Source organism: Astatotilapia calliptera, chromosome 13, assembly GCF_900246225.1.
Source record: "Astatotilapia calliptera chromosome 13, fAstCal1.2, whole genome shotgun sequence".
Taxonomy (NCBI): Eukaryota; Metazoa; Chordata; class Actinopteri; order Cichliformes; family Cichlidae; genus Astatotilapia; species Astatotilapia calliptera.
In genome coordinates this window covers 1860353-1883624 of record NC_039314.1, presented here as the reverse complement: position 1 = coordinate 1883624, position 23272 = coordinate 1860353, and the positions used below count along the sequence as shown (strand labels likewise).

Here is a 23272-nt window from a genome sequence, read left to right as displayed (position 1 = left end):
TCAGCACAAACAGCTCATACTAACTGTCAAACATGATGATGAAAAGATGATGATGGTTTGACTTATATTACAACCTCAGAACCTGGCCACCTTCCACTCATTGACCACAATGTGGACCGAAGTGTTCTAGAGTCACATGTGAGGCCATCTGTCTGACAGCTAGAGGTTAGGTCAAAGGTGGGCCAGTGATCCCAAGCACAGCAGCAAATCAGCAGCAGAACAGCTGAAAAAGAAAAGAATCAAATTGTTATAATGGCCCAGTCAAAGTTCAGAGCATAGGGTTAGGGTTAGGCTGACCTGCCACAGCATTTCATTCGAATGAAATGCTGTGGCAGGTCCTAAAGAGAGTTGTACATAAACAAACCCTGGCGGACCTCAATGAACTGAAGCAATGAGAAGAGGAGGCCACAATTCCTCCATAATAATGTGAAAGATATGTATGAGAAGTCATACTGAAAAGCTCACTTCAAGTTATTGTCGCTCAAAATAGTGCTGCAAGCTATTGAATCTGTGTAGGTAGTTTGATTGATTCTGCATTTTGTCTTAGTTTCTGTTAACATGGCGTAATTTTAACGCCTGTTAAACAATAGATTATTAGGACTTGATGTGTGACGTGAAACGTAAAAGAGGGCAGGCATTCTTTCTAAACCAGTGGAAAATTAACTAAAAATTTAGTGAATCCTAATGACTGTAACCAATGTTCCCTCTAAGCTGCGGGTGTGCGCAATTGCACACTGCGTTGCGTACAAAAAAAAAAATCTAACCTGAATTGAAATTAACATTAACACTTTAACAATTCTGTTTTGCAGTGTTAGTCAGTAAGTGACTGGCTGCTGTATGGGATTAGAACGATGTTGCCTTATCCCATAGTCCAGCCAATAATGCGATTCATCAGCGCAAAGCACAGGGCTCGCGTGCGGAGTGAAGCGGAAAAAAAGTGCGAGAGAGAGGGTGAGAGAAAGAAAGAAACCCAGGGCTCGCGTCGTTCACTTCAAAGAGTCGGCTCAGTTTCATTCGCGACCGACACATCACTACTATGAAGAACACCTCAGGCTGTCAGGTTAAAACAGTCGGTCGTGTTTTCGTAACGTAAACGCTAGCCCTCCTCTCACAGCCTACGCTCCATCTGCTATTCCCGAACAGAGATACGCAAGTTTCTCCGTGACTCCAGTCAAAGCTGCTATGATGACGTTACACCCCAATTTAACATCACCGTGGTAGAAATTAGAATCAAACTTATGGGAAACGAGACCCCTTGGACATAAATCAGCGTGATGAGAACTATTGATAACAAAGGAAGAATCTTTGGAAAAACATGATCTGAGGAGAATTAATTTATTTTAGTCTGACCCTTGTCCCATCCGCTAACATGTAGGAGGCGGGGTTTATGACCTGTACTACAGCCAGACACCAGGGGGCGATAGAGAAGTTTTGGCTTCATTTTTGGGGAGCTGTCGCGTCGTCCATATTTTCTACAGTCGCTGGGGGTCACACATTGAAACAGACTGACGTGCAGAGGTACAAGGCAGCCCAGACAGAGAATGTTGCTTTTAGACTTTGCGACTCATTTTATTTCTCTATCTGATAAGAAAACTATTCAATCAGATAGTTATTTGTAGTGAATGAAATACGGTTACAGTTTCAAGAGGTTTTAAGCACCAAATCTGAAATCCAATACTACAATATTATAATCCAAGATTTTTCAAGCACCCGTACGAAACCTGGATATGAAGTTGATGATTGCTAAAATAAAATAGAACATTTTAATCAATTTCTTGTTTGCTCCAAAATCTACGACATGACTATATATATATATATATATACATATAATTCATAATTCATGTGCTTTACACCACTCAGGTCTGATTTTCCTCTGCAGAAATACACATTTCCAAAATCAAAAACTGAAAAGAACTGAAAACATATTTTGATTGAGGAAGCACTTGTTTTTACTAAACCATTTAACCCATGTATTTTCTCAGATGGTTGCGATATTATGTCATATCCATATCACAACAGACAACATATGCTCAAGTGATGAGTTTTCTTAGTTACATTTTGTAGGGTCTTAAACCTACACTGTGAAGTGCTTTGGCATTCATTTTGTTGGCACCATACAAATAAACTGAATTGAAATGAATAGAACATCAAGCCCCACACTTCTGCCTCTATATACACTTATCCAAAATACTGGCTCACACCACCAAATCAATGTACAAAGCAGGGTCTACAAGGACATGGAGGAGCAGAACCTGCACTGAACCCTGATCTTGCTTTGTGGACCGAGTTCATTGATTTGTAGGGTGAGCTAATGCATGTGACAATAAAAGTGTAAGTACCTGAAATAAATTTTAAGAAACAGGTAAAAGAAGGGGGAAAAAATCAAAACTGTTGCACTCATAAAACCTATTGGACAGAGACAGCTTCTTGCAAGGTGGCAAAAGAGCTTGTCTTCATTGTTGTTCGCCTCGTGTAAATGTCCAGAAAGCATGGGCCATGGATCATCTGTGGAGACACAGGTAACAATACATTGTTCACTTAAATTATGCAAGAAATTTACTATAAATGGCAACAACAGTTACCTAATTTGAAGTTTTCCACTCAAATTCAGTAAGCCGCTGGAGGAAAGTTGTGACATGAGGGTTAATGTGAACAACCTTTCGCTTCACAGTGGTCCCAGTCTTTCTGCCAGCCCACTGAAGGAACAATGTTCCTTCAGTGGGCTGGTTTCAGTCATTATGCAAATGTACTGTTTATAAGATTGGGGAAACCTGCAGTCAGCTGAGACTGAAGAAGTCACTTGGATGAGTGACGAAACGTTTCTCCCACAAAATGCTATGTCCAGATGAACAGAATCAACTTTTTGGAGACATGAGGGTTAATGTGAACAACCTTTCGCTTCACAGTGGTCCCAGTCTTTCTGCTTGTCCCAACCTTGGAGGTACATTTGGTTCCCTCTTCAGGGTTTATCCTTACAAAAACCCTTAAAGCATGCCACAATAAATAGTAACATACAGTAACATTGAGTTGTGATGTGAAAAAAATGACCTACTTAGGGATAATTTATTCATCATCTGTCACAATTAGCTAACTGTTAAAACATACCTCTGAATTAGTTCCAATGTTGCACATGCTGACTCCTGGTATTCCAGGTTCAATACATAGAATGAACCAAAGAAGACTGACATTGCATCAGCAAAGGTGTTCTCTTTGTCCAGCTCAACAATTGCACGCCCCTCTGCACTCACCATCCAGCAGGTGGCCGTCATTAAACTTTGTCTTTAAATGTACAGGGGCAACATTGTCATTATGTAACACAAAATAATTTCAATACTTCACTTCTTCACACTGTCTAGATAATCATAAAGGAAATAGCTACGTACAGTTAATTATTAATGGCCTTATGTAGTCCGTGTTAACATATTATTATTGTACATAATTGGGAATTATTCTGCACATTAAACACACCTAACAAAGAGTCAGCCCAGTTAAATTACTGGAGTTCCATCAACTGTATGGTTATTTTGGAGTTTATAGTTTGTGGTGCTGTTAAACTTTACAGTATTGACTTCAGTATTTCTGCTGTTAGTGTAGCTAGACTACCATGTTGATCAGTAATATGTAATGTGAAATTTGATATTGTTACTTTGCTGGATTCACCGAAACACATATCCAACAACCTTGGTTTATAAAGGAAATTACAGAAATGTGAGCTAAATAAACAGAGACTGGATACCTGTCTCCATGAAAAACTCCTGTGCCAAACAGAAGTTGTAATATGGTCTAATCAGCTCTATTTCATAAATGATTTCTTACCAAGCATAATCAGCCTTGGGTTGATTGCCAGGTTGCTCTTGGCTTCAAGGGACATCCTGGTTTCCTGCCAGATAAAGGACCAAGACATTTTATGTAATGAAAAAAAAAAAAAACAGGACAGCAAGCAACAGCATTAAACCTAGAGCTGTATTAAAGAAGCTTACATCTGCTAAGACAAAGAGAGAGTCTTCATTTTCCTTGTAATACTTCATCATGAGAAGTATGGCTGCTGTGCCAACCTTGTTGTTGGTCAAAACTTCCTCACTTTCTATCTGCTGGAGAAGTGTCCTTATACCAAGGTTTCATTTGAGCTTCTGGCTGGAGAAATAGTTAACAATCCTTCTGCCTTTGGTTATGAGGGCCCGACTTAAGCGCTCACTGATATCAATACCTGTGAGTTTCTGAAAGTGGTTTGAAAGACCTTTTCGAGTAAACAAGAATGGCCACTGCTCCTGAATTTCAGCTACTGAAAGTGAGGGACAACTGTTAATAAGCTGCCGCTGAGAAATATATGTGAGGCACATGAAGTCATCCACATCAGGTCTCTCCACAGCTCCAGGTCCTTGTGAATTAAAAATTGTTAACAGGATGTCTTTCTTTTGCAACCCAGTCTTTCTCCCTTTTCAGTAAAATCTGCAAATGTTTGAGGGTATCTGTTTAGTTTTTTTTTTTTTTGGCCTGTCCCGTTTGGCTCTTTTGCCATCAGAATTGTTGTCTAAAGGCAAAGAAAGATGCCCAACGGATTTACTTTACCAAACTGACCATCCCAGCCTTGCCGTAATGGTCCATTTGATTCACCTTTTATTGTTTATTTTATTTTCACTTACTGAATACGGGACAGACTTGACTGGGGGAAAGAAGGGGAGAAAGAAAGAGGGAAAGAGAAACAGCTGAGAAGAGGGACGGGGGAGAAGGGCAAAAAACAAAAACCAACCGAACGGGCAGAGAAAAAAAAATGCATATATCAATCACCTGGATCACCTGCTGAGAAAGAAAAAAGAAAGCAAGCAGAAGAGAACAAGAGTAATAGAATAAACAACATCACAATGATATATGGGAATATGACAGTAAATACTAAATGTTAAACATTATTGTGCAGCACATAAGATCAACAGAACACAGTGTGCTTTGAGGTAGGAGCCAAAAAGGGTGTAGTTTGTGGGTGTGATCACCCGTGTGTACACCTGTGAGCATGGACGCGCTTGTTTTTTGTTTTTTTAAAAGGTTCCTTCATGTAATAATCTGCTAGAGGGTGTGGGGGGGCCACAGCCCCGTCCTCCAGGGCATGAAGCAGGTGTGGAGGAGATCAAAACTCCAGACATCCAGAGGCCCCCAGAACACAAGAGACCAAGGAAGACCAACAGAGGGGCAGCCGCGCCACTGTCCCAGAAAGAGCTGAGGAGAGTCCCAGATGAGGGCTCACTCAGCAGCCGCGGAGCAGAAGCCAGGGGGAGTTGCAGTGACGCGCCCGTGAGCTCCGCCGGCAGCCAGCTGTGCCTGAGTGACCGAGCCCCAGGCCGAGAGGCCGGGGGCACCCCACCTCCGAAGTGGCCCGAGCGAGCCCCAGGCTCCAGGCCCCGATAAGCGGCCGCCAAGGAGTGAGCCGGTGTGTACCTGGACGCCCATCCCCGGACACAAAGAACCACCAACGCACCGATGTCTGAGGGGGTCCGCCACTGGCAGGGGAAGTGGTGGTAGGGGGAGATAGGCCTCCAAACCTTGGAGGGCCTGAGATGTCCCCAGAGAGGTGGCGCCTGACACCCAATCTGACATATAGACACAGACATACAGGCACACACAGATACAAACATCCATTCCCACCCTCATGCTCTCATATGCACTTACTCCACACTCAACCAACGTGGAGACAGACATAAAGAGACGTTGTACACACGATCACACTCCCCAAGCGTACTCTACAAACCGGGTCTAGGTGCCCTCGCCCCTGGAGGGGGGAACTGCACCCAGACCCAGTTGGTGTTTCCCTTTTCCCTGCGGTGGGGGGAGGCAGACCGCCCCGACTCCGCAGCAGCAGGAAGGCTCCACACTCCAGACCGCAGTCGGACGGCCAACTCCTCCTCCTAGCCCCCCTGCTCCAGCAGGTCGCAGAGAACGGGGGTGAGAGAAGACTCCAAACCTCCCTCCACCCGCTCATTGTAATGTTGATGCATGTGTGTTCTAAGGTGCATTTAAAACCCAGGAGGGCATGGAGCTACCTGCCAGAGAGCAGCAGGTAAGCGCATGGTCCCTCCTGCTAGCCCTCAATGTCTACGTGTATTTAAAATTGAGAGGTGGGCAACGATGCCAGGGGTGAGGTTGTACACCCTGATGGTACTTTGGACTCCGTGTATCGTGCCCACCCCCAAGATCCTATATGTATGTGTAATGAGAGTGTGAGTAATGTGAATGTCTAAGTTGTGGGATAAAATTGAGGCAGAGGCAGCCAGAAGGGGACAGAGGGGGGGGGGGGGGGGGTAGCCTCCTCTGCACCCTGGTGACATACCCCTACTCCAAGGCCCTGCATGTGTGGGTGGTTGTGGTGGAGCGGGAAGAGGGAGGCAGCTGGAGATGGGGAGGGAAGGAAGGGAGGGGCAAGTGACCCCTCCCTGGGGCCAGCTCCCCCGCTGACCCCAGTAGGCACCCCCATACTCCGCGACCCACCAGGGAAAGGGGGCCCAGGCCCATCCAGACCGGGCCCAGTGCAGCAGCACCGCCCGGCCCCACAGAGCCCGGGACAGTCCACCCAACCCCACCACAGAGAAAACTGCACCCACCCCACCATCCACTCATCTTCCAGACTACATAAGACAATAAACACCCAGGCTGAGATCTTCCTCCACCTCTCCTGTATCTCCCCCTCCTGCAGAGAGAGCTCCTGAGGAGAGGAAAGCTCCTGCAAGATGTGACAATCTCCCCCACCAGTTGAAGAGACCCCCAGGTGGCTCGACGCACCGGCGGCACCCTGCTCCAGGGCTGGGCCCCCATGCACCCACCCGCCCACAACCCCGGCAACACACCAAACAGGACCCAAGCCCCCGAGGCCCAGTCCGGGCCCCAGCCCAGAGACAGAGCGCCCCCAGAACCTCACGCCCATCCCAGACCCACCCAGGGCCAGCCAGGCTACCAGGTCAGTAACCCACGTCCGTCAGCACAGACCCTCCCCTAGCCCCGCTGCACGCAGCCGCGAGGAAACAGTCACCGGAGAGCCAACAGAGCCCCTAACCGGACATGACCGCTACCCCGGGTTGAGCCCCCCAAGGAAGATGCCTCCGGGGAACCCCCCGACGCCCTAAGCCTGTCCCTACCCCCACACCAATCACAACAGTGAAGGCGGGACCAAACTATGACCCCCCACCCCCACTAGGTGATGGAGCTGATCAAAGGAGCCCAGAGCAATTGATCTGATGTGGTGGCAGAGGCTGTATCAAGACTAATGTAATCTAATAGATAATTTCTATATTGGTTAGAATTAAGATTATTTTTATTTTTCCAGTTCATGAGGACTGTTTTCTTGGCTATGCATAGGGCAGTGAAAACCATATGGGCGATATTCTTTTCTGAAGTGACATTATCTAAGCTGCCCAACAAACACACTAAGGGGGAAGTTGGAATGTTACATTTCAGACACTTCGATAAGTCTTCACATATCTCGCGCCAAAACTTCTGAACTGGTGGACAGAACCAAAGAGCGTGGATATAATTGTCCGGTGAATTGGTTTGGCAGTGTGAGCAGTTGTTGGAAGACGTAAAGCCCATCTTGAACATCCGATGACCTGTATAGTGTACTCTATGTAATATTTTGTATTGAATTAATTGAAGACTGGGATTTCTAATTAGATGAAAGGTTTTTAAGCAAATCTGAGACCAGAAGTTTAGGTCTAAGTTAACTGATAAATCCGCTTCCCATTTTGCAATAGGAAGTGATATTGATTCATCTGTTTTAGAAAGCATTCTGTATATTTTGGATAGTAATTTGGGGGGTTTAAGAGTAAGAAATTGAACCACACTTGGTGGTGTTTGTAGTTCAACTTGACCCGGTTTAAATTTCTTTTTTACTATGGATTTAATTTGTTGATATTCTAAAAATCTTTTCTTGTTGATCCCATATTGTGTAACTAGTCCGTCAAATGAAATAAATTCTGTTCCTTCTAGTATATGTTCTAAATATTTGATTCCTTTATCACTCCAATCTGAAAAGTTTATCATATTATTCTTTTGTAATATGTCAGGGTTGTTCCAGATAGGTGTACGTTTGCATGGGATTAATGAAGACGCCGTCAATTTTAGAAACTCCCACCATGCTGTCAGAGAAGAGCTGATGTTGATGCTTTTAAAGCATTCATGTCGTTGGATGTTTGAGCTGATAAATGGTAGGTCTGAGATCTCTAGATTATTGCAGAGTGCTTGTTCTACATCTAGCCAAGGTTCATCTAAGAGGGTGTGTTTTAGCCATCCTGAGATAAACTGAAGCCTGTTGGCTAAGAAGTAGTGCTGAAAGTTAGGCAGTTCTAGTCCTCCTTTATCCTTGGTCTTTTGTAGTGTTTTTAAGCTTATACGTGGGGGTTTATTTTTCCAAAGGAATTTGGACATACATGAATCTAGAGATCTGAACCAATCTTGTGGCGGTTTAGTTGGGATCATTGAGAATAAATAATTTATTTTTGGTAAGACCATCATTTTTATAGCGGCAACCCTTCCCATGAGTGATATGGGTAGACATTTCCATCTAGCCAGATCATCTTCTACCTTCTTTAAAAGTGGGATATGGTTTAATTTAGTTAGATCTGCAAGCTTGGGAGAAACATTAATACCTAAATATTTTATATTTCCCGATTGCAGTGGTGTAGAAGAGGAATTATGGAAGGAGCAATTAATCGGTAGGACTGTAGATTTTGACCAGTTAATTGAGTAATCTGATATTCTTGCAAAAGAGTTTATCAATTCAATCACCCCAGAGATATTGGTTTGTGAATTTTGGAGAAAGAGTAACACATCATCCGCATAAAGGCTGATTTTATGTTCCACGTTCTTGCATTTTATGCCCTTAATTACTGAATTCTGTCTAATTGCTGCTGCTAGTGGTTCAATAAAAATTGCAAATAGTGAAGGGGAGAGTGGGCATCCCTGCCTGGTGCCCCTCAAGAGACAGAAGCTGGAGGATGTCTGGTCATTTGTTCTAACACAAGCTGTTGGGGAATTATATAATATTTTTAACCAGTTTATGAAAGAGGATCCAAAACCAAATTTGTGTAAAGTTGCAAATAGAAATTTCCAGTTAACTCTGTCAAATGCTTTTTCTGCGTCTAAAGAGAATATTGTAGTTTCTAGGTTTTTACTGTATGAGTAGTCTATCAAATTAAGTAATCTACGTGTATTTGTTGATGAGTGCCTACCTTTTATGAAACCAGTTTGGTCAGGATGAATTAAGAGGGGGGTTATTTTCTCCAGTCTCTTTGAGAGAGCTTTGCAGATTATTTTAAGGTCTACATTTATAAGGGATATTGGACAATAGCTTGAGGGATATACAGGGTCTTTGCCTGGTTTTAGCAGGAGATTAATGTTTGCAGAATTCATATTTGATGGAAGTCTGCCCTTTTCTTTAATTTCCAACAACGTTCTGTAGAAAACTGGTGCTAGAATCGACCAGAATTCTTTGTAGAATTCTGCAGGAAAGCCATCTGGACCTGGAGCCTTATTATTGTGCATACTTATCAGGGCTTCCTGGAGTTCACCTGGTGTCAGTGGTGAATCCAGTGCCATTGCTTGAGTGTCCAATAATTTTGGAAGAGTTATGTTGTCCAAAAACTGATCAATTTCTTTTTTAGATGGGTTTATTTGTGGTGAATACAACGTTTTATAGAAATCCCTGAAAATGTTGTTTATTTGTATCGGTTCATATAATGTGTTCCCAGATGAATCTTGAACAGCACATATAGTTGTTTTTTCTTTATTTATTTTTAGCTGGTTTGCTAGAAATTGACCGGATTTATTACCATGTTCATAATTTTGTAGGCGTAGTCTTTGTACTAAGAATTTTGTTTTTTTTATCAATTATCTCATTTAATTCTAGTTTTGTTTTGCGTATTTTGTTCAATGTTTCCTGATCTTGGTGGGACGCGTAGGCTTCTTCTAGTGATTTGATGTTTTTTTCTAATTCCTGAATATTTTTGTTTTCTTTTTTCTTTTTATGTGATGAGAAAGAAATTATTTTACCTCTCATCACAGCTTTCCCTGCTTCCCATAGAACAGAAGCTGATGTTTCGGGAGTGTCATTATAGTTCAAATATGAAGTCCACTCTTTTTTAAAATATTTAATAAAGTCTTCATCTTTAAGTAGTGATATATTAAATCTCCAGTTTTTTCTTGGCGTAGTATTATTCTTGTGCATTAGTGTTAAAGATACAGGACCATGATCGCTGACAGCTATAGGGTGAATCTCAGTGTCTGAAATGTCGTTCAGCAGTGAGCTGCTGACCAAAAAATAATCCAGACGAGAGTAGGAGTGATGGACATGTGAGAAAAAAGTATATTCCTTACTGGTGGGGTGAAGGGAGCGCCATGCATCGCAAAGACCAAAGTCGCTCATATATTGTTTGATTATATTTGTGGACTGCCAATTACGCTGAGTTCCCGCTGTATTGAGCCTATCCATGTCTTCATTTAGTCCAAGGTTGAGGTCACCTCCAAGAACAAGTGTGCCATCTAAGTGTTCAGAGAGTGCACTGAAAAAACCATGAAAGAATGAGGGATCATCAACATTTGGACCATATACACTTGCAATACATAGCTTTTTATCACGTATAGATAGTTTAATGATTAAGAATCTGCCCTCTGGATCTATAACTGTATCGAGTACTGTGAAATTAATATTTTTATGTATTAAAATTGCTGCTCCCCTTTGTCTAGAATTATAACAAGCTGAGAACACATTAGGAAACTCAGGCGTTTTAAGTTCATTCGAACCTCTAAGAGGTCTGTGGGTCTCTTGTAATAGGACAACATCTGCCTGTAGTTTTTTGAGTTGGTTAAATATTTTTAACCTCTTTTCTCTGGAGCCAGCTCCATTTATATTCCATGTAATGAACCTCAGTGTACCCATAGATGTTTGTGTATAACTAGGGATGTATGCTGTGTGCGTCGCTTAGACAGGTGGAGAGAATACATCACTTGTTCATAAATAAAGAGAAGGAGAGAGAGAAAAAATGTGTGGCGAGATGCTCCCTGAGTCTGACTTTGTGTTTGCATAGTTACTAATATGAGTAGGCTTGGCTTAAGTGTGTGTGTATCTTATATGACTGTGTGCGCTGTCTGACTGATGTAAATGTGCTGCCGTTGAGCGCATGGTGCGTATGTGTCGAAATAAAGGATGTTTGTGGATGAGTGTCGAAGCAGGTGATCGAGGCAGTGAAAGGAATAAAGAAAGAAACCAAGGACAGGGGTGAGCAGCATAAAACCAAGAGGGGGAAAAGAGAGGAGGGGAAAAAAAAAAAAAAAAAAAAAAAAACGAGAAGAAAAAAAAACGAGAAGAAAAAAAAAAACAGAAACAAAACGTAAACATTCCAATTAAATCACTGACGGAGAGTGACGGTGTTAATTCTGCTATGAAATCACACTTTAAGATGCGATTTGATACTGGTAAGTTAAACAGATGTTAATGCAAGTTAGTGTGAGTGGATAGGGAAATGGTGTAGCTGATTCTTATCTGGTGTGAGGTTAATACAGCCACGGAGTGATGTTGGGGTCGCGGTGGAGCTGTCCGTCCACGTACAGCCATGACAGCGCGGGAGCCCTTCTGGATGAAGCCGCGTCGGATTGGGAAGAGGACCCTGCGTCGTTCCAAGATCTCTTTGGGGAACTGGTCGTTCACGCTGAAGTCCGTTCCTTCTAATTCCCTGCCGCGGCTTTTCACATGTTGCTTTTGTTTGAAGTGGCCGAATTTGGCCACGATAGGACGTGGTCTCCCGGCCGTAGCCCGAATGGGGCCGAGGCGATGTACCCGATCGAAGACGATGTTCTTCACAGTGTCCTCCGGCAGCTTCAGGTGGGTTTTGATGAAGCTTTTTACTGTGGTCTCCGCGTCCTCTCCAGCGGCTTCTGGAATACCAGAAAATACCAGATTATCACGCATGCTACGAGCTTGTAGATCGATAACTGTTTCTTTTATTTTTTTATTTTCTCTATTGAGCTGGGTAACATTATCTGTGAGACATTTCACCGACTCCCTTAGCGTGGCATTTTCAGCAGCAAGCGTTTCCACCTGCTGCTGGCTGTACTCCAGGGATTCTCGCAAGCATTTAAATTCTCGGTGAAGAATCTCCACCAAGGACAGCCTTGCGTCGAAACTGGACAATCGCTTGTCGATTGACTCCAATATGTCGGCAATATCTTTGCCGGCTGGCGATGTTGAGCCGGGGGAATCTGCCGAGCGTTGTCTTTTCGACGACGGCGTCTCAGCTTTGGCCGGGGAAGCTGCACACGGGGTCTTCTTCATCACGAGATCCTGAAAGCACTGATCGATGTAATCTTGGAGAGTCTCTAAACTCTCCTCGTTGTTCTCCAGGGTGTTGGAGATTATTTAGACAAATAGTGTTAGTTATAAGACAATTGATAAGTGTATTTGGTAATGCTGAAGCTTAAATGAATTTGTTCAAATCTAAACTACCATTTGCTTTAATTTTCCGCCAAAATCTCCGGCGTCTGACGTCAGTTACAACATGAGTCGCTTACCTTGTCCGTCACTTCCGTCACTTACTCACCTGCTCCGTCTTACTCACCTGCTCCCCAACCTGCTCCCTCTGTTTAGTTTTTAATGATCTTAGCAACCTCTTCACAAGATGCACGTTTAGGGTTTCTGCAGAGGACTTGCATGGCCTCCACAACAATTCTAACCATACTTCTCCTGTCCTCTGGATGAGCTGGCAGCTGTGGTTGCCAGAATTTCACCGTGAAAAATAAACTGTAAATGTAGAACACAAAACGGTTTCCTATTTTGGTAACCATAAATTTCACAGTAAATAATAATTTATTTATTTTTTACCGTAAATGACTATGAATTTAAAAATAAATTGTAAAATTGTTTATGGGTAATTCATGTGAAAACAACAGACATTCCGTTAACCTGATTACAGTCTTACTTCGTTAAATATAGTGAAACTGTATAAAATAATATAGGGCTTTGGAGCGTGATGTCCCGGGAGGGGGCGTGGCCAAGATTTCTGGTCGAGCCGCCATCTTAGTGGGCCAAACAAAGCACACGGGAGCGAAAGCACACGGAAACATTAGCTATGGTTCGTACTTGCTGTGTTGTCGGTTGCAACGTTAGATCACACGATCGGGAAGGCAAGAAGCTGGAAAATGGGCTTTCTTTTTATTGTTTCCCCTCCTGGAAGCAATGTGAGGGATCTCATGTATCCGATATTACTAAACGAATGGTAAATGGCCTGTATTTGTACAGCGCTTTACTAGTCACTAAGGACCCCAAAGCGCTTTACACATCCAGTCATCCACCCATTCACACACACATTCACACACTGGTGATGGCAGCTACATTGTAGCCACAGCCACCCAGGGGCGCACTGACAGAGATGAGGCTGCCGGACACTGGCGCCACCGGGCACTCTGACCACCACCAGTAGGCTACGGGTGAAGTGTCTTGCCCAAGGACACAACGACAGAGACTGTCCAAGCCAGGGCTCGAACTGGCAACCTTCCGATTACAAGGCGAACTCTCAACTCTTGAGCCACAATAAGATAAGATAAGATAAGATAAGATAACCTTTATTAGTCCCACACGTGGGAAATTTGTTATTGCCACCACGAAGACGTCAGGCTTGGATAGCAGCGGTGAGACGAGCTGATATCGAGTTCTCTGCAATCCCCAGTTTTGTGTTGGTTTGCTCGCGACATTTTCTTTCCGGTAAGTTCTAAATAAATTCATGTCACTCTTAATAGGCTTTTAGTGTTATTTTAAATGTGCTGAGGTCATAGATAATTAGATCAAACATCCTAATGAGTGATGCTGCAGAACCAGATCATGTTGACGGAGTAGCTTATTATTTGGCATTATTGCAGGCAAACCAGCATATGAAATGGATATAACAAATCCAGACTGGGCTCCAACGCTGCACATGGGGCATGACGACATACCTGTGTCAAACTCGGACCGGTGTTCTGCCTGAAAAAACGTCCTACCCAATGTTTCTGCGCAGACGCGACGCATGCGCACAACACCAACGCCGAATTAACTTCTTTTTCTGTCACCCATCCGGAATACTTCTTAAGGTTAAGGTTATGGTTAGGGTTAGGTTTAGTCGCATCGCAAGTCACCATCAAATTAGAATACGGGTAGCACGTTTTGTCAGAGTAGGATGGTTTCTCAGAACACCGGCATGCAAGGCAAGGCACACTTTTTGGAAGAAGTCTTGTGCTTGCTTTAAACGTGGTTCCCAAAAATCTACATCAGGGAAGATGCGTATCACAGCACAGTCTCTTTGTGTCCATACGACGAGGTCACAGTGGCTGGCGCCGGTAACAATGATTTGTGTTTGTACCTGAGAGTAGTATGGGTGCGCCCGCTTCAGCTGAAGACCATTAACAGCTACCTCCGAGCAAAAGGCTTTGTCCTGTGCCAATGCCTGCTTAAAAGGACACTTTATCTCCAGACACCCCTTCCCACAACATTCACACATTGTGAGAAACCACATAAACGAACCTGCAGTTTGTGGTGATGTGCTGCCATTATCTCGGTGTAGGCCTTTCGTGCGTCCTCTTCATGCTTGATGCCCCATCTTGTTTGCACAGTAGAGGTCCTTTCGGGGGTAACACACACGATTCACAACACTTTGGGCTGGAGTGTCCAAACTTGTAGCAAAAACAGCATGCATCACCGAAGCTCTGATTCTCCCTGCACGCCAGCGAAACCATGCAGGGGTCATGTGCTGTGATCTAGTCTGTGCTTCAATTTCTTCTGCCTGTGCCTCAGTAAGAGTTGCTGCCGTAAGAAACTTTACACAGTGCACCTGAAGATCTGGAAGGCCAAGGGACTCAGCGTCTCTGTTGTGTAATGTGGGTGACTGGGTAGTGTAATTGGTGTAATAGTTTTATAGATTTCAATTCCAGACAAACCCACAGTGTTACTGTGTTCCTGCAGTGTATCCAGTAATGGTGACAAATCCTCCAGCGTAGCAGTTGGAATTTGCCTTTTTTGCGGACGCCTCCTTTTGTCTTTCACTGCAGAAGGTGTGTTTATGTTTTCATCAAGAGCAAGTTTTTGGGCAGCAGCTGAGGAGAAGACAATGTTATGTGCAACCTCGGGCTGTATCTTGGTCATATTTCCGGGCAACACCCAATATGCAGGCTCATCTGTTACAGTTCTGGTGCCTCTGATACACACTGTAGCCTCGACTTTAAACAAAAGAGCAGTGACATGGATGGAGGTCTCTGCGACTCCGGCCATGCATGTGCAGTGGGCAGCCTCAACCCTCCCATTGGTGCTCACAATCACCCATGGCTGTATGGCTTTTAAATACACGTAGACATTGAGGGCTAGCAGAAGGGGCTATGCGCTAACCTGCTGCTCTCTAGCAGGTAGCTCCATGCCCTCCTGGGTTTTAAAGGCACCTTAGAACACACATGCATCAACACTACAGGAGGGAGGTTTGGAGTCTTCACATCCCCCCCCCCCCCCCCGTTCTCTGCGGCCTGCTGGAGCGGGGGGGCTAGGAGGAGGAGTTGGCCGTCCGACTGGGGTCTGGAATGTGGGGCCTCCCTGCTGCTGCGGAGTCGGGGTGGTCTGCCTCTCCCCACCCCAAGGAAAAGGGTAACACCACCGGGTTCTGGGTGCAGTTCCCCCCTCCAGGGGCAAGGGTACCTAGACCCGGGGCTTAGAGTACGCTTGGGGAGTGTGATTGTGTGTACAGTGTCTCTTTATGTCTGTCTCCACGTTGGGTGAGTGTTGAGTAATTGCATATGAGAGCATGAGGGTGGGAATGGATGTTTGTATCTGTGTGTGCCTGTATGTCTGTGTCTATATGTCAGGTTGGGTATCAGACGCCACCTCCCTGGGGACATCCCAGGTCCTCCAAGGTATGGAGGCCTATCTCCCCCACCACTTCCCCTGCCAGCGGCAGATGGCCTCAGACATCGTGCGTTGGTGGTTCTTTGTGTCTGGGGATGGGCGTCCAGGTACACACCGGCTTACTCCTTGGTGGCTGCTTATCGGGGCCTGGAGCCTCGGGCTCGCTCGGGCCACTTCGGGGGTGGGGTGCCCTCGGCCTCTCGGCCTGGGGCTCGATCACTCTGGCACAGCTGGCTGGGTTAGGGTTAGGGTTCTGGCTCCTACCTCAAAGCACACTGTCTTCTGTTGATCTTATGTGCTGCACAATAATGTTTAACATTTAGTATTTACAGTTATATTCCCATATATCATCGTGATGTTGTTTATTCTATTGCTCTCGTTTTCTTCTGCTTGTTTTCTTTTTTCATTCTCAACAGGTGAAATTAAAAAAGTATCTACTGTTATCTATTGTTAGCTAGTTTATTGTGATGGTGTTGTTTTTATTATGTTGCTCTTTGGTGATCGTGGTGATCCAGGTGTTTTGTTTGTTTTTCTTTTTTGTTCTTCCCCCCTTTCTCACCATCTCTTCCCCCCTCTATTTTTCTTTCTCTCCCTCTCTTTCTTTCATTCTTTCTCCCTGTCCTATCGCCCAGTCATGTCTGTCCCGTCTTTAAAAAATGAAAATAAAATAAATACATAATTATAATAAAGGTCAATCAAATGGACCAATATGGCAAGGCCGTGATGATCCACTTGGTAAAGTAAATCCACTTGGCATCTTTCTTGGCCTTCAGACAACAATTCTGATGGCTAAAGATCCAAACGGGACAGGCAATAAAAAAAAAAAAAATATATATATATATATATATATATATATATATATATATATATATATATTACGGTAAATTAATGCAGCTGTGGTTGCCAGAATTTATAGTGATAATGCAGAATACATAACGGTGTACTTTGTTGATAAATGTAAAATTCACAGTGAACTTTGGTTTTTGTACAATAATTACATTGAAATAAAAAACTAATATAATCTAAACCAGTTAAAATACATTTTTAATAAGCTTGATTGCTGTCTCCTATTGACAAAGCACAGAAGAGCTGTATAATACAAAGCATGTTTTTTTTTAATTCAAAAGTTCATATTTACAGTAAATTATTGGCAGCTGTTTTAGGAGGTACAGGGGCGTCAAAGGGCTGCTGGTTATATCCAGGTGATGCAGAGAGCATCCCTCATGACTGAGGGCCCTTGTCTGTGTGGTAACGACTGGGTTTTTCAACAGGACAATCCTACAGTACACAATGCCCACAGGACAAAGGACTTCTTCCAGGAGAATAACATCACTCTTTTGGACCATCCTGCGTGTTCCCCTGACCTGAATCCAACTGAGAATGGACAACAGTTCCAGACAGTAGACGCCCTTCGTGTGGTCATCTTCACCACTTGGAGAAATGTTCCCACTCACCTAATGGAAACACTTGCATGAAGTGATCAACAATAACAGTGGACCTATTCATTACTGATTTCAAGTTTGGACCTTTAATTTCTGTTTTGGGGGTTTACCAATGTTTTTTTGGAGGTGTGGTCCTAAACTTTTGATCAGCTGTAAAACAGCCTGTTTCAGTTTAAGCATTGTTTTTAATAAATTACATGCTCAAAAAATGTTTTGCTTTACTCCTATTTCTGCTTGTGGCATGTTGAAGATCTACTTGGAACCTTGTTAAGATCCAACCATGCAAAATATCATTTTTTTGCCATTTTTAAAATGGTCTTAAACTTTTGATCAGGACTGGCCAAGCTAAAAATAACACCAATTAGTTTTCTTCAGCCACATACAACAGTGGACCAAGAAGTGCAGTTTTTGTTCAGACAAGTTTTGAGCAATAAAAAAAGTAGCTTATATGTAACCTCCTTTATTTGTTGATGAAAACAAACAAACTGAAATAAAGTTATCATGATGCATTGGAATATTGAATTGTATCGTTGACACGATAATTGCAATTGAATTGAAATTCGAGTAGGACTGGGTACCAAAACACGATACCTTTTTAGTACTGACTGAAAACATTCAGTAGGTATTGATACAAAAGAAAATTATATTTTCCGGCGCAAAATTTCTGTACTTTTCTAATAAAATCTCTGTTATTGAGGCTCACAGGTCCTTTTCTGCTGCTGTGCATCACATGCCAGCAGTGGCTTCACACATGCGCGATTCATTTGCAGTCTGGATGCAGTGGGGTAAAAATCATCTGTTCCATCTTCCACTCCACCACGTCACCAATTATGAGAGGCAACAGCCTTAAAAAGTTCCAGGTTTATATTAACTGTCCTGAGAGTTTGTTTGAGGACTGACTTCAGACAGCTTTGAAGAGGTATCAGAGTCAGAGTATTTAAACTGTTTAACGCTCTGATTCAGAATGGAGTGGGTGAACCATTCTTTTTTTTCACAAACAATTTAAGAAACAGCGCAACATCATATGACAAAATGCCCTAAAAATGTTGTGTCCTAATCAAAATGGCAAACCTTGCTGACAGATGTGAAAATATTTTTAAACAGTTGAAAAGCTGACTCAAACTTTACTCCTCCTATATCTGGTGTACCTTCAGCCTTGAGGTGTTCAACAGGAGAGTTGTACATCTCTATGGTGCATTCTGCTCCACACTGATTTCGATCACCACCGTGAAAAACAGATTGTGTCATTAAATAATATCTACAGAAATGATGTGTACGACTAAAGCAAAAGCCACCAGTGCAATGTAAGCCTAAATTATCTCCAGCATGCAAAACAAGGTTCCTTTAACTACAGTTTTATCAATTTATTTCCATAACCTAAAGGATTAACAACGCCAAGCAGGTCGCAATGAAATACATAACCCCTCAGTGACTTCACTGACTTGGCACAGAAATCAAAAAGGAACATTTAGCTGCTCCTGGTAAATTAAACCGGCATTTGTTTTACAGTAAAGCTAGCTAAAATATTCAACCAGCTGCATTAGCATGAGCTTTCTAGAAAACTAAATCGGACTGAAGGCAAAGCCTGTGACAGAGGAACGCTTTCAACACAACAAGAAAACTGACCAAGGTAACTATGGTTACAGCTGATATACGTTTCACGTCTGATCATATACTTACATTGAAATAGCAGGTTGTTGGTTCAGTGCTGGGTGCTGCTGTTTGGAGGACTACACGCTTCCAAGGAGTATTGGTGCCCTCTGCTGTTGCAGTACCTCACAGTCAGACAGCTATCTCTGACAACATAGCACCCTCCTCGTCAAAGTTTTTTTTAATATATATATATATATATATATATATATATATATATATATATATATATATATATACATACTAGGGGTGCAACGATATTCGTATCGATATTGAACCGTTCGATACAGTGCTTTCGGTTTGGTACGCATATGTATCGAACAATACAACATTTGTAATTTATTTTATCAATTTTCCTTCTGACGATGCTGTCTGTGTTGAGCGCTCAGTGAATCTGTGTTCGACTACTCCGCCTAGGCTGCACTGTCGAGCGCAGATCCACTGAGCGCTCAACACAGACAGCATCGTCAGAAGGAAGAGAGCAGGGCAAGCTTAGCGAGACAGAAGTTAAGCTCTACTTGCAACAGGCAAATTGAACCTCATTCAGATCTGGCGTTTGGAATTATTTTGGTTTTCATGTGACGTATGACCCTGAAGGTAAGCGAGTCATGGACTAAAGTAAAACAGTATGTTGGATGTGCCATGCAATGCTCAATTACATTGGTGTGAACTAGTGTGTTAGCGCAGTTAGCTCGTTAACGTGTTTGCCGTCTAGCCCCATGCACGGAGTGATCGGCGGTAGCTCGTTAACGGAGATTTGCCGTGTTGTGGCGTTAAGGTCATTTCAGCGAGATTAACCTGAAAGCACTAGTGGGAACACAACGAATATGACTGCACATTTACGCCGACATCATCCTAGTGCAAAGACAAAAACAACAAGCATGCTACTAACTTTAGCCGAGTCATTTAGACAGCTGTTAGCACATGATTCTCCTCATGCTGCTGAGAATATAGCCCAGAAGAAGCGGATAGTATAGCTTTTATTTTGGAAAGAGCTATTTCTCTGTAACAAACTCTCTTTTCCAAAGATGAGTGATTCCTCAATCAGATACAGGGCTTGCAATATCGCTAGCCCGACGTCCCAGAGCTAGCGATTTTTTCAGTCGGGCTACCAAAATCTATCTCTTCCCTGCCCGTCGGGTATATATATATATATATATATATATATCCCACCCAGGGACGCCAAAGAGAGGGAAGGTAGTCAGAACTGAGGGGATTGAACTACCAGAAGGCAACATTGCAGACATGGAGGACAGTTACAAGTACCTGGGGATCCTGCAGGCGAATGGGAACCATGAAGAGGCCGCTAGAAAAGCTGCAACCACCAAGTACCCGCAGAGGGTCAGGCAAGTCCTGAGGAGTCAGCTGAATGGTAGGAACAAGGTCCGGGCCATCAACACATACGCCCTGCCCGTGATCAGGTACCCTGCTGGGGTAATAGGCTGGCCAAAGGAGGAGATAGAAGCCACTGACATAAAGACAAGAAAGCTCCTTACCATGCATGGAGGGTTTCACCCCAAGTCCAGCACCCTGAGGCTGTACGCTAAGCGGAAGGAAGGGGGCCGAGGACTGGTGAGTGTCAGCACCACAGTCCAGGATGAGACAACGAACATCCAAGAATACATTGGGAAGATGGCCCCAACTGACCGAGTGCTCAGTGAATACCTCAGGCAGCAGAAACCCAAGAAAGAGGAGGGAGACGAGGAACCATCATGGAAGGACAGGCCCCTGCACGGTATGTACCACCGGCAGATAGAGGAGGTGGCTGATATCCAGAAATCCTACCAGTGGCTGGACAAAGCTGGACTGAAAGACAGCACAGAGGCACTAATCATGGCAGCACAAGAACAAGCTCTGAGTACAAGATCCATAGAGGCTGGGGTCTATCAGACCAGGCAAGACCCCAGGTGCAGGCTGTGTAAAGATGCCCCAGAGACAATCCAGCACATAACAGCAGGGTGCAAGATGCTAGCAGGCAAGGCATACATGGAATGCCATAACCAGGTGGCCGGCATAGTGTACAGGAACATCTGTGCCGAGTATAACCTGGAAGTCAAAATGGGAGATGCCCCCAAGGGTGGTGGAGAATGACCGAGCTAAGATCCTGTGGGACTTCCAGATACAGACGGACAAAATGGTGGTGGCTAACCAACCGGACATAGTGGTGGTAGACAAACAGAAGAAGACGGCCGTAGTGATCGATGTAGCGGTTCCGAATGACAGCAATATCAGGAAGAAGGAACACGAGAAGCTGGAGAAATACCAAGGGCTCAGAGAAGAGCTCGAGAGGATGTGGAGGGTGAAGGTAATGGTGGTCCCCGTGGTAATCGGAGCACTAGGTGCGGTGACTCCCAAGCTAGGGGAGTGGCTCCAGCAGATCCCGGGAATAACATCGGAGATCTCTGTCCAGAAGAGCGCAGTCCTGGGAACAGCTAAGATACTGCGCAGGACCCTCAAGCTCCCAGGCCTCTGGTAGAGGACCCGAGCTTGAAGGATAAACTGCCCGCAGGGGCGTGCTGGGTGTTTTTTTTTTGTTTGTTTGTTTTTTTTTATATATATATAGGCTATTAATGGAACCTATTCTCAAAGGGTCTCATTTAGGTTCATCCTGGGATAATATGGCAATGATATCAGAGCGTCTGATGAAGAAGGGGGTTACCACTGTAAGGCATTTGCTTGAACTTGTTGGTGCCAAAATGGATGATGCTGTCTCCTTGGCAAGAAGACTGGAGGTTCAATCTCTCCAGATTGTAGGCCTGATGTTGACAAAATTCAAGCGAGTGCTATCAGAAGATGATAAAAGACTTTTGAATGGAGGGGCCAATGGACTTTTCACACCTGATGAAATGGACCATTTCTTTAGATTGTGCATTAGGCCGCAGCTTAAGGGCTTTCAAAGCCCTGGTCCTTTTTTGGAGAAGGAGAAATATCCTGGACAGCACTGGATTTGGTGAATGTACAAAAGTACAAAAGATGTGTTAAGATGCTCTGAACAAAGCAAAGCTAAAAGGTAAAAATGATACACCTTGGAGAGATTATTTTAAAGTTGGTTTTGATGTGAAACCTGTATGGGGGTTTCTGTACACCATTGACTAAGAACACTGGTGATTTACAGTGACTGGTTGTTATATAGCACTTTTCACTTAAAGCATATCTAACATTCACACTCCAATGGATGCATCAGAGGGTAACATGGGGTTAATATCTTACCCAAGGATATTTGGCACGTAGACTGGTGGAGCCTGGGATCGAACCACCAACCCTCCGGCGGGTAGGTGACCCGCTCTACCACCTGAGCTACGGCCTCCCCACCCCCATGTGACCATCATTAAGCCTAAGGTTTCAGATAAGTGTCCTTTTTGTTCAATGAGAGAAACTATTTTTCATGGTTTTGGGCAGTATTTCAGATTATTGGATTTATTTTCAGTACTTTGTGGTATTTGGGATTCCTTTGGAGAATGTTTTACAACACAGTGTTTTATTTTTGGTTTCACATACGACAAAAGAAAGGAGAAAAGGGACCAATTGCTGAATTTTTTCCCGGGTCAAGCAAAGGTGGCAATTTACTTGAGTAGAAAATATAAGGTTGATAATAGACAAAATACTGATTGTGTAGAGATTTTCAAGAGTATGTTAAGTATTATTTCAAAATGGATGAGTTGGATGTTTTTTGAAATCTTTGGGAGTATGAACTTAGTCGGTTGTCTTTAACAAATTCTGAACTTTAATTTAGGAATGTGTTGATTTGAGCTGTATTTTGCATGATTAACTATTAAGTGAATAAATGTGTTTTTAAAAATCAAATCTCTCTCTCTCTCTCTCTGGGGCGGAACTCATTGCAGATTCATGCCCTCGGCCCACGCTCCTCGGAGGAAGAAACACCTGAGCCTCATCAGTATGGCCAGCATTTAAGCCAGGGAGCGACTGCTGTTCTTCGCTGGATCCTTGTGTGACTCGCGTTGATGAAGTCATGCCTCAGCAAGTATTCTCTCGTGTCTTAGTGCTTTTGTATTGATAAGTGGTTCTCTGTGTACAGACTACCTGGACTGTTTCTCCTGTGTTTCCCGTGTGGTGAGTGTCAGAGAGAGAGACTGGTCTCGTGTGTGGTTTGTTTGAAGAGGAACGAGTGCTTTTACCCTCCGCTGGAGGATCCAAGGGGCAGCTTCAGCCTTCGCCTGTCTCTGCTGGATGGTCCATGGTACCTCTTCTGCCTCTGCTGGAGGGTCCAAGGGGCCCGTCCAGCCTTCGTCTGCCTCCACTGAAGGGTCCGAGGGCCCCTTCCGGCCAT

At 43.9% G+C, this 23272-nt stretch overlaps 1 pseudogene; it reads right to left on the bottom strand.

Moving 5' to 3' along the window:
- Positions 1-2406: 2406 nt before the first annotated feature.
- Positions 2407-23272, bottom strand: LOC113035377 (uncharacterized; annotated as a pseudogene).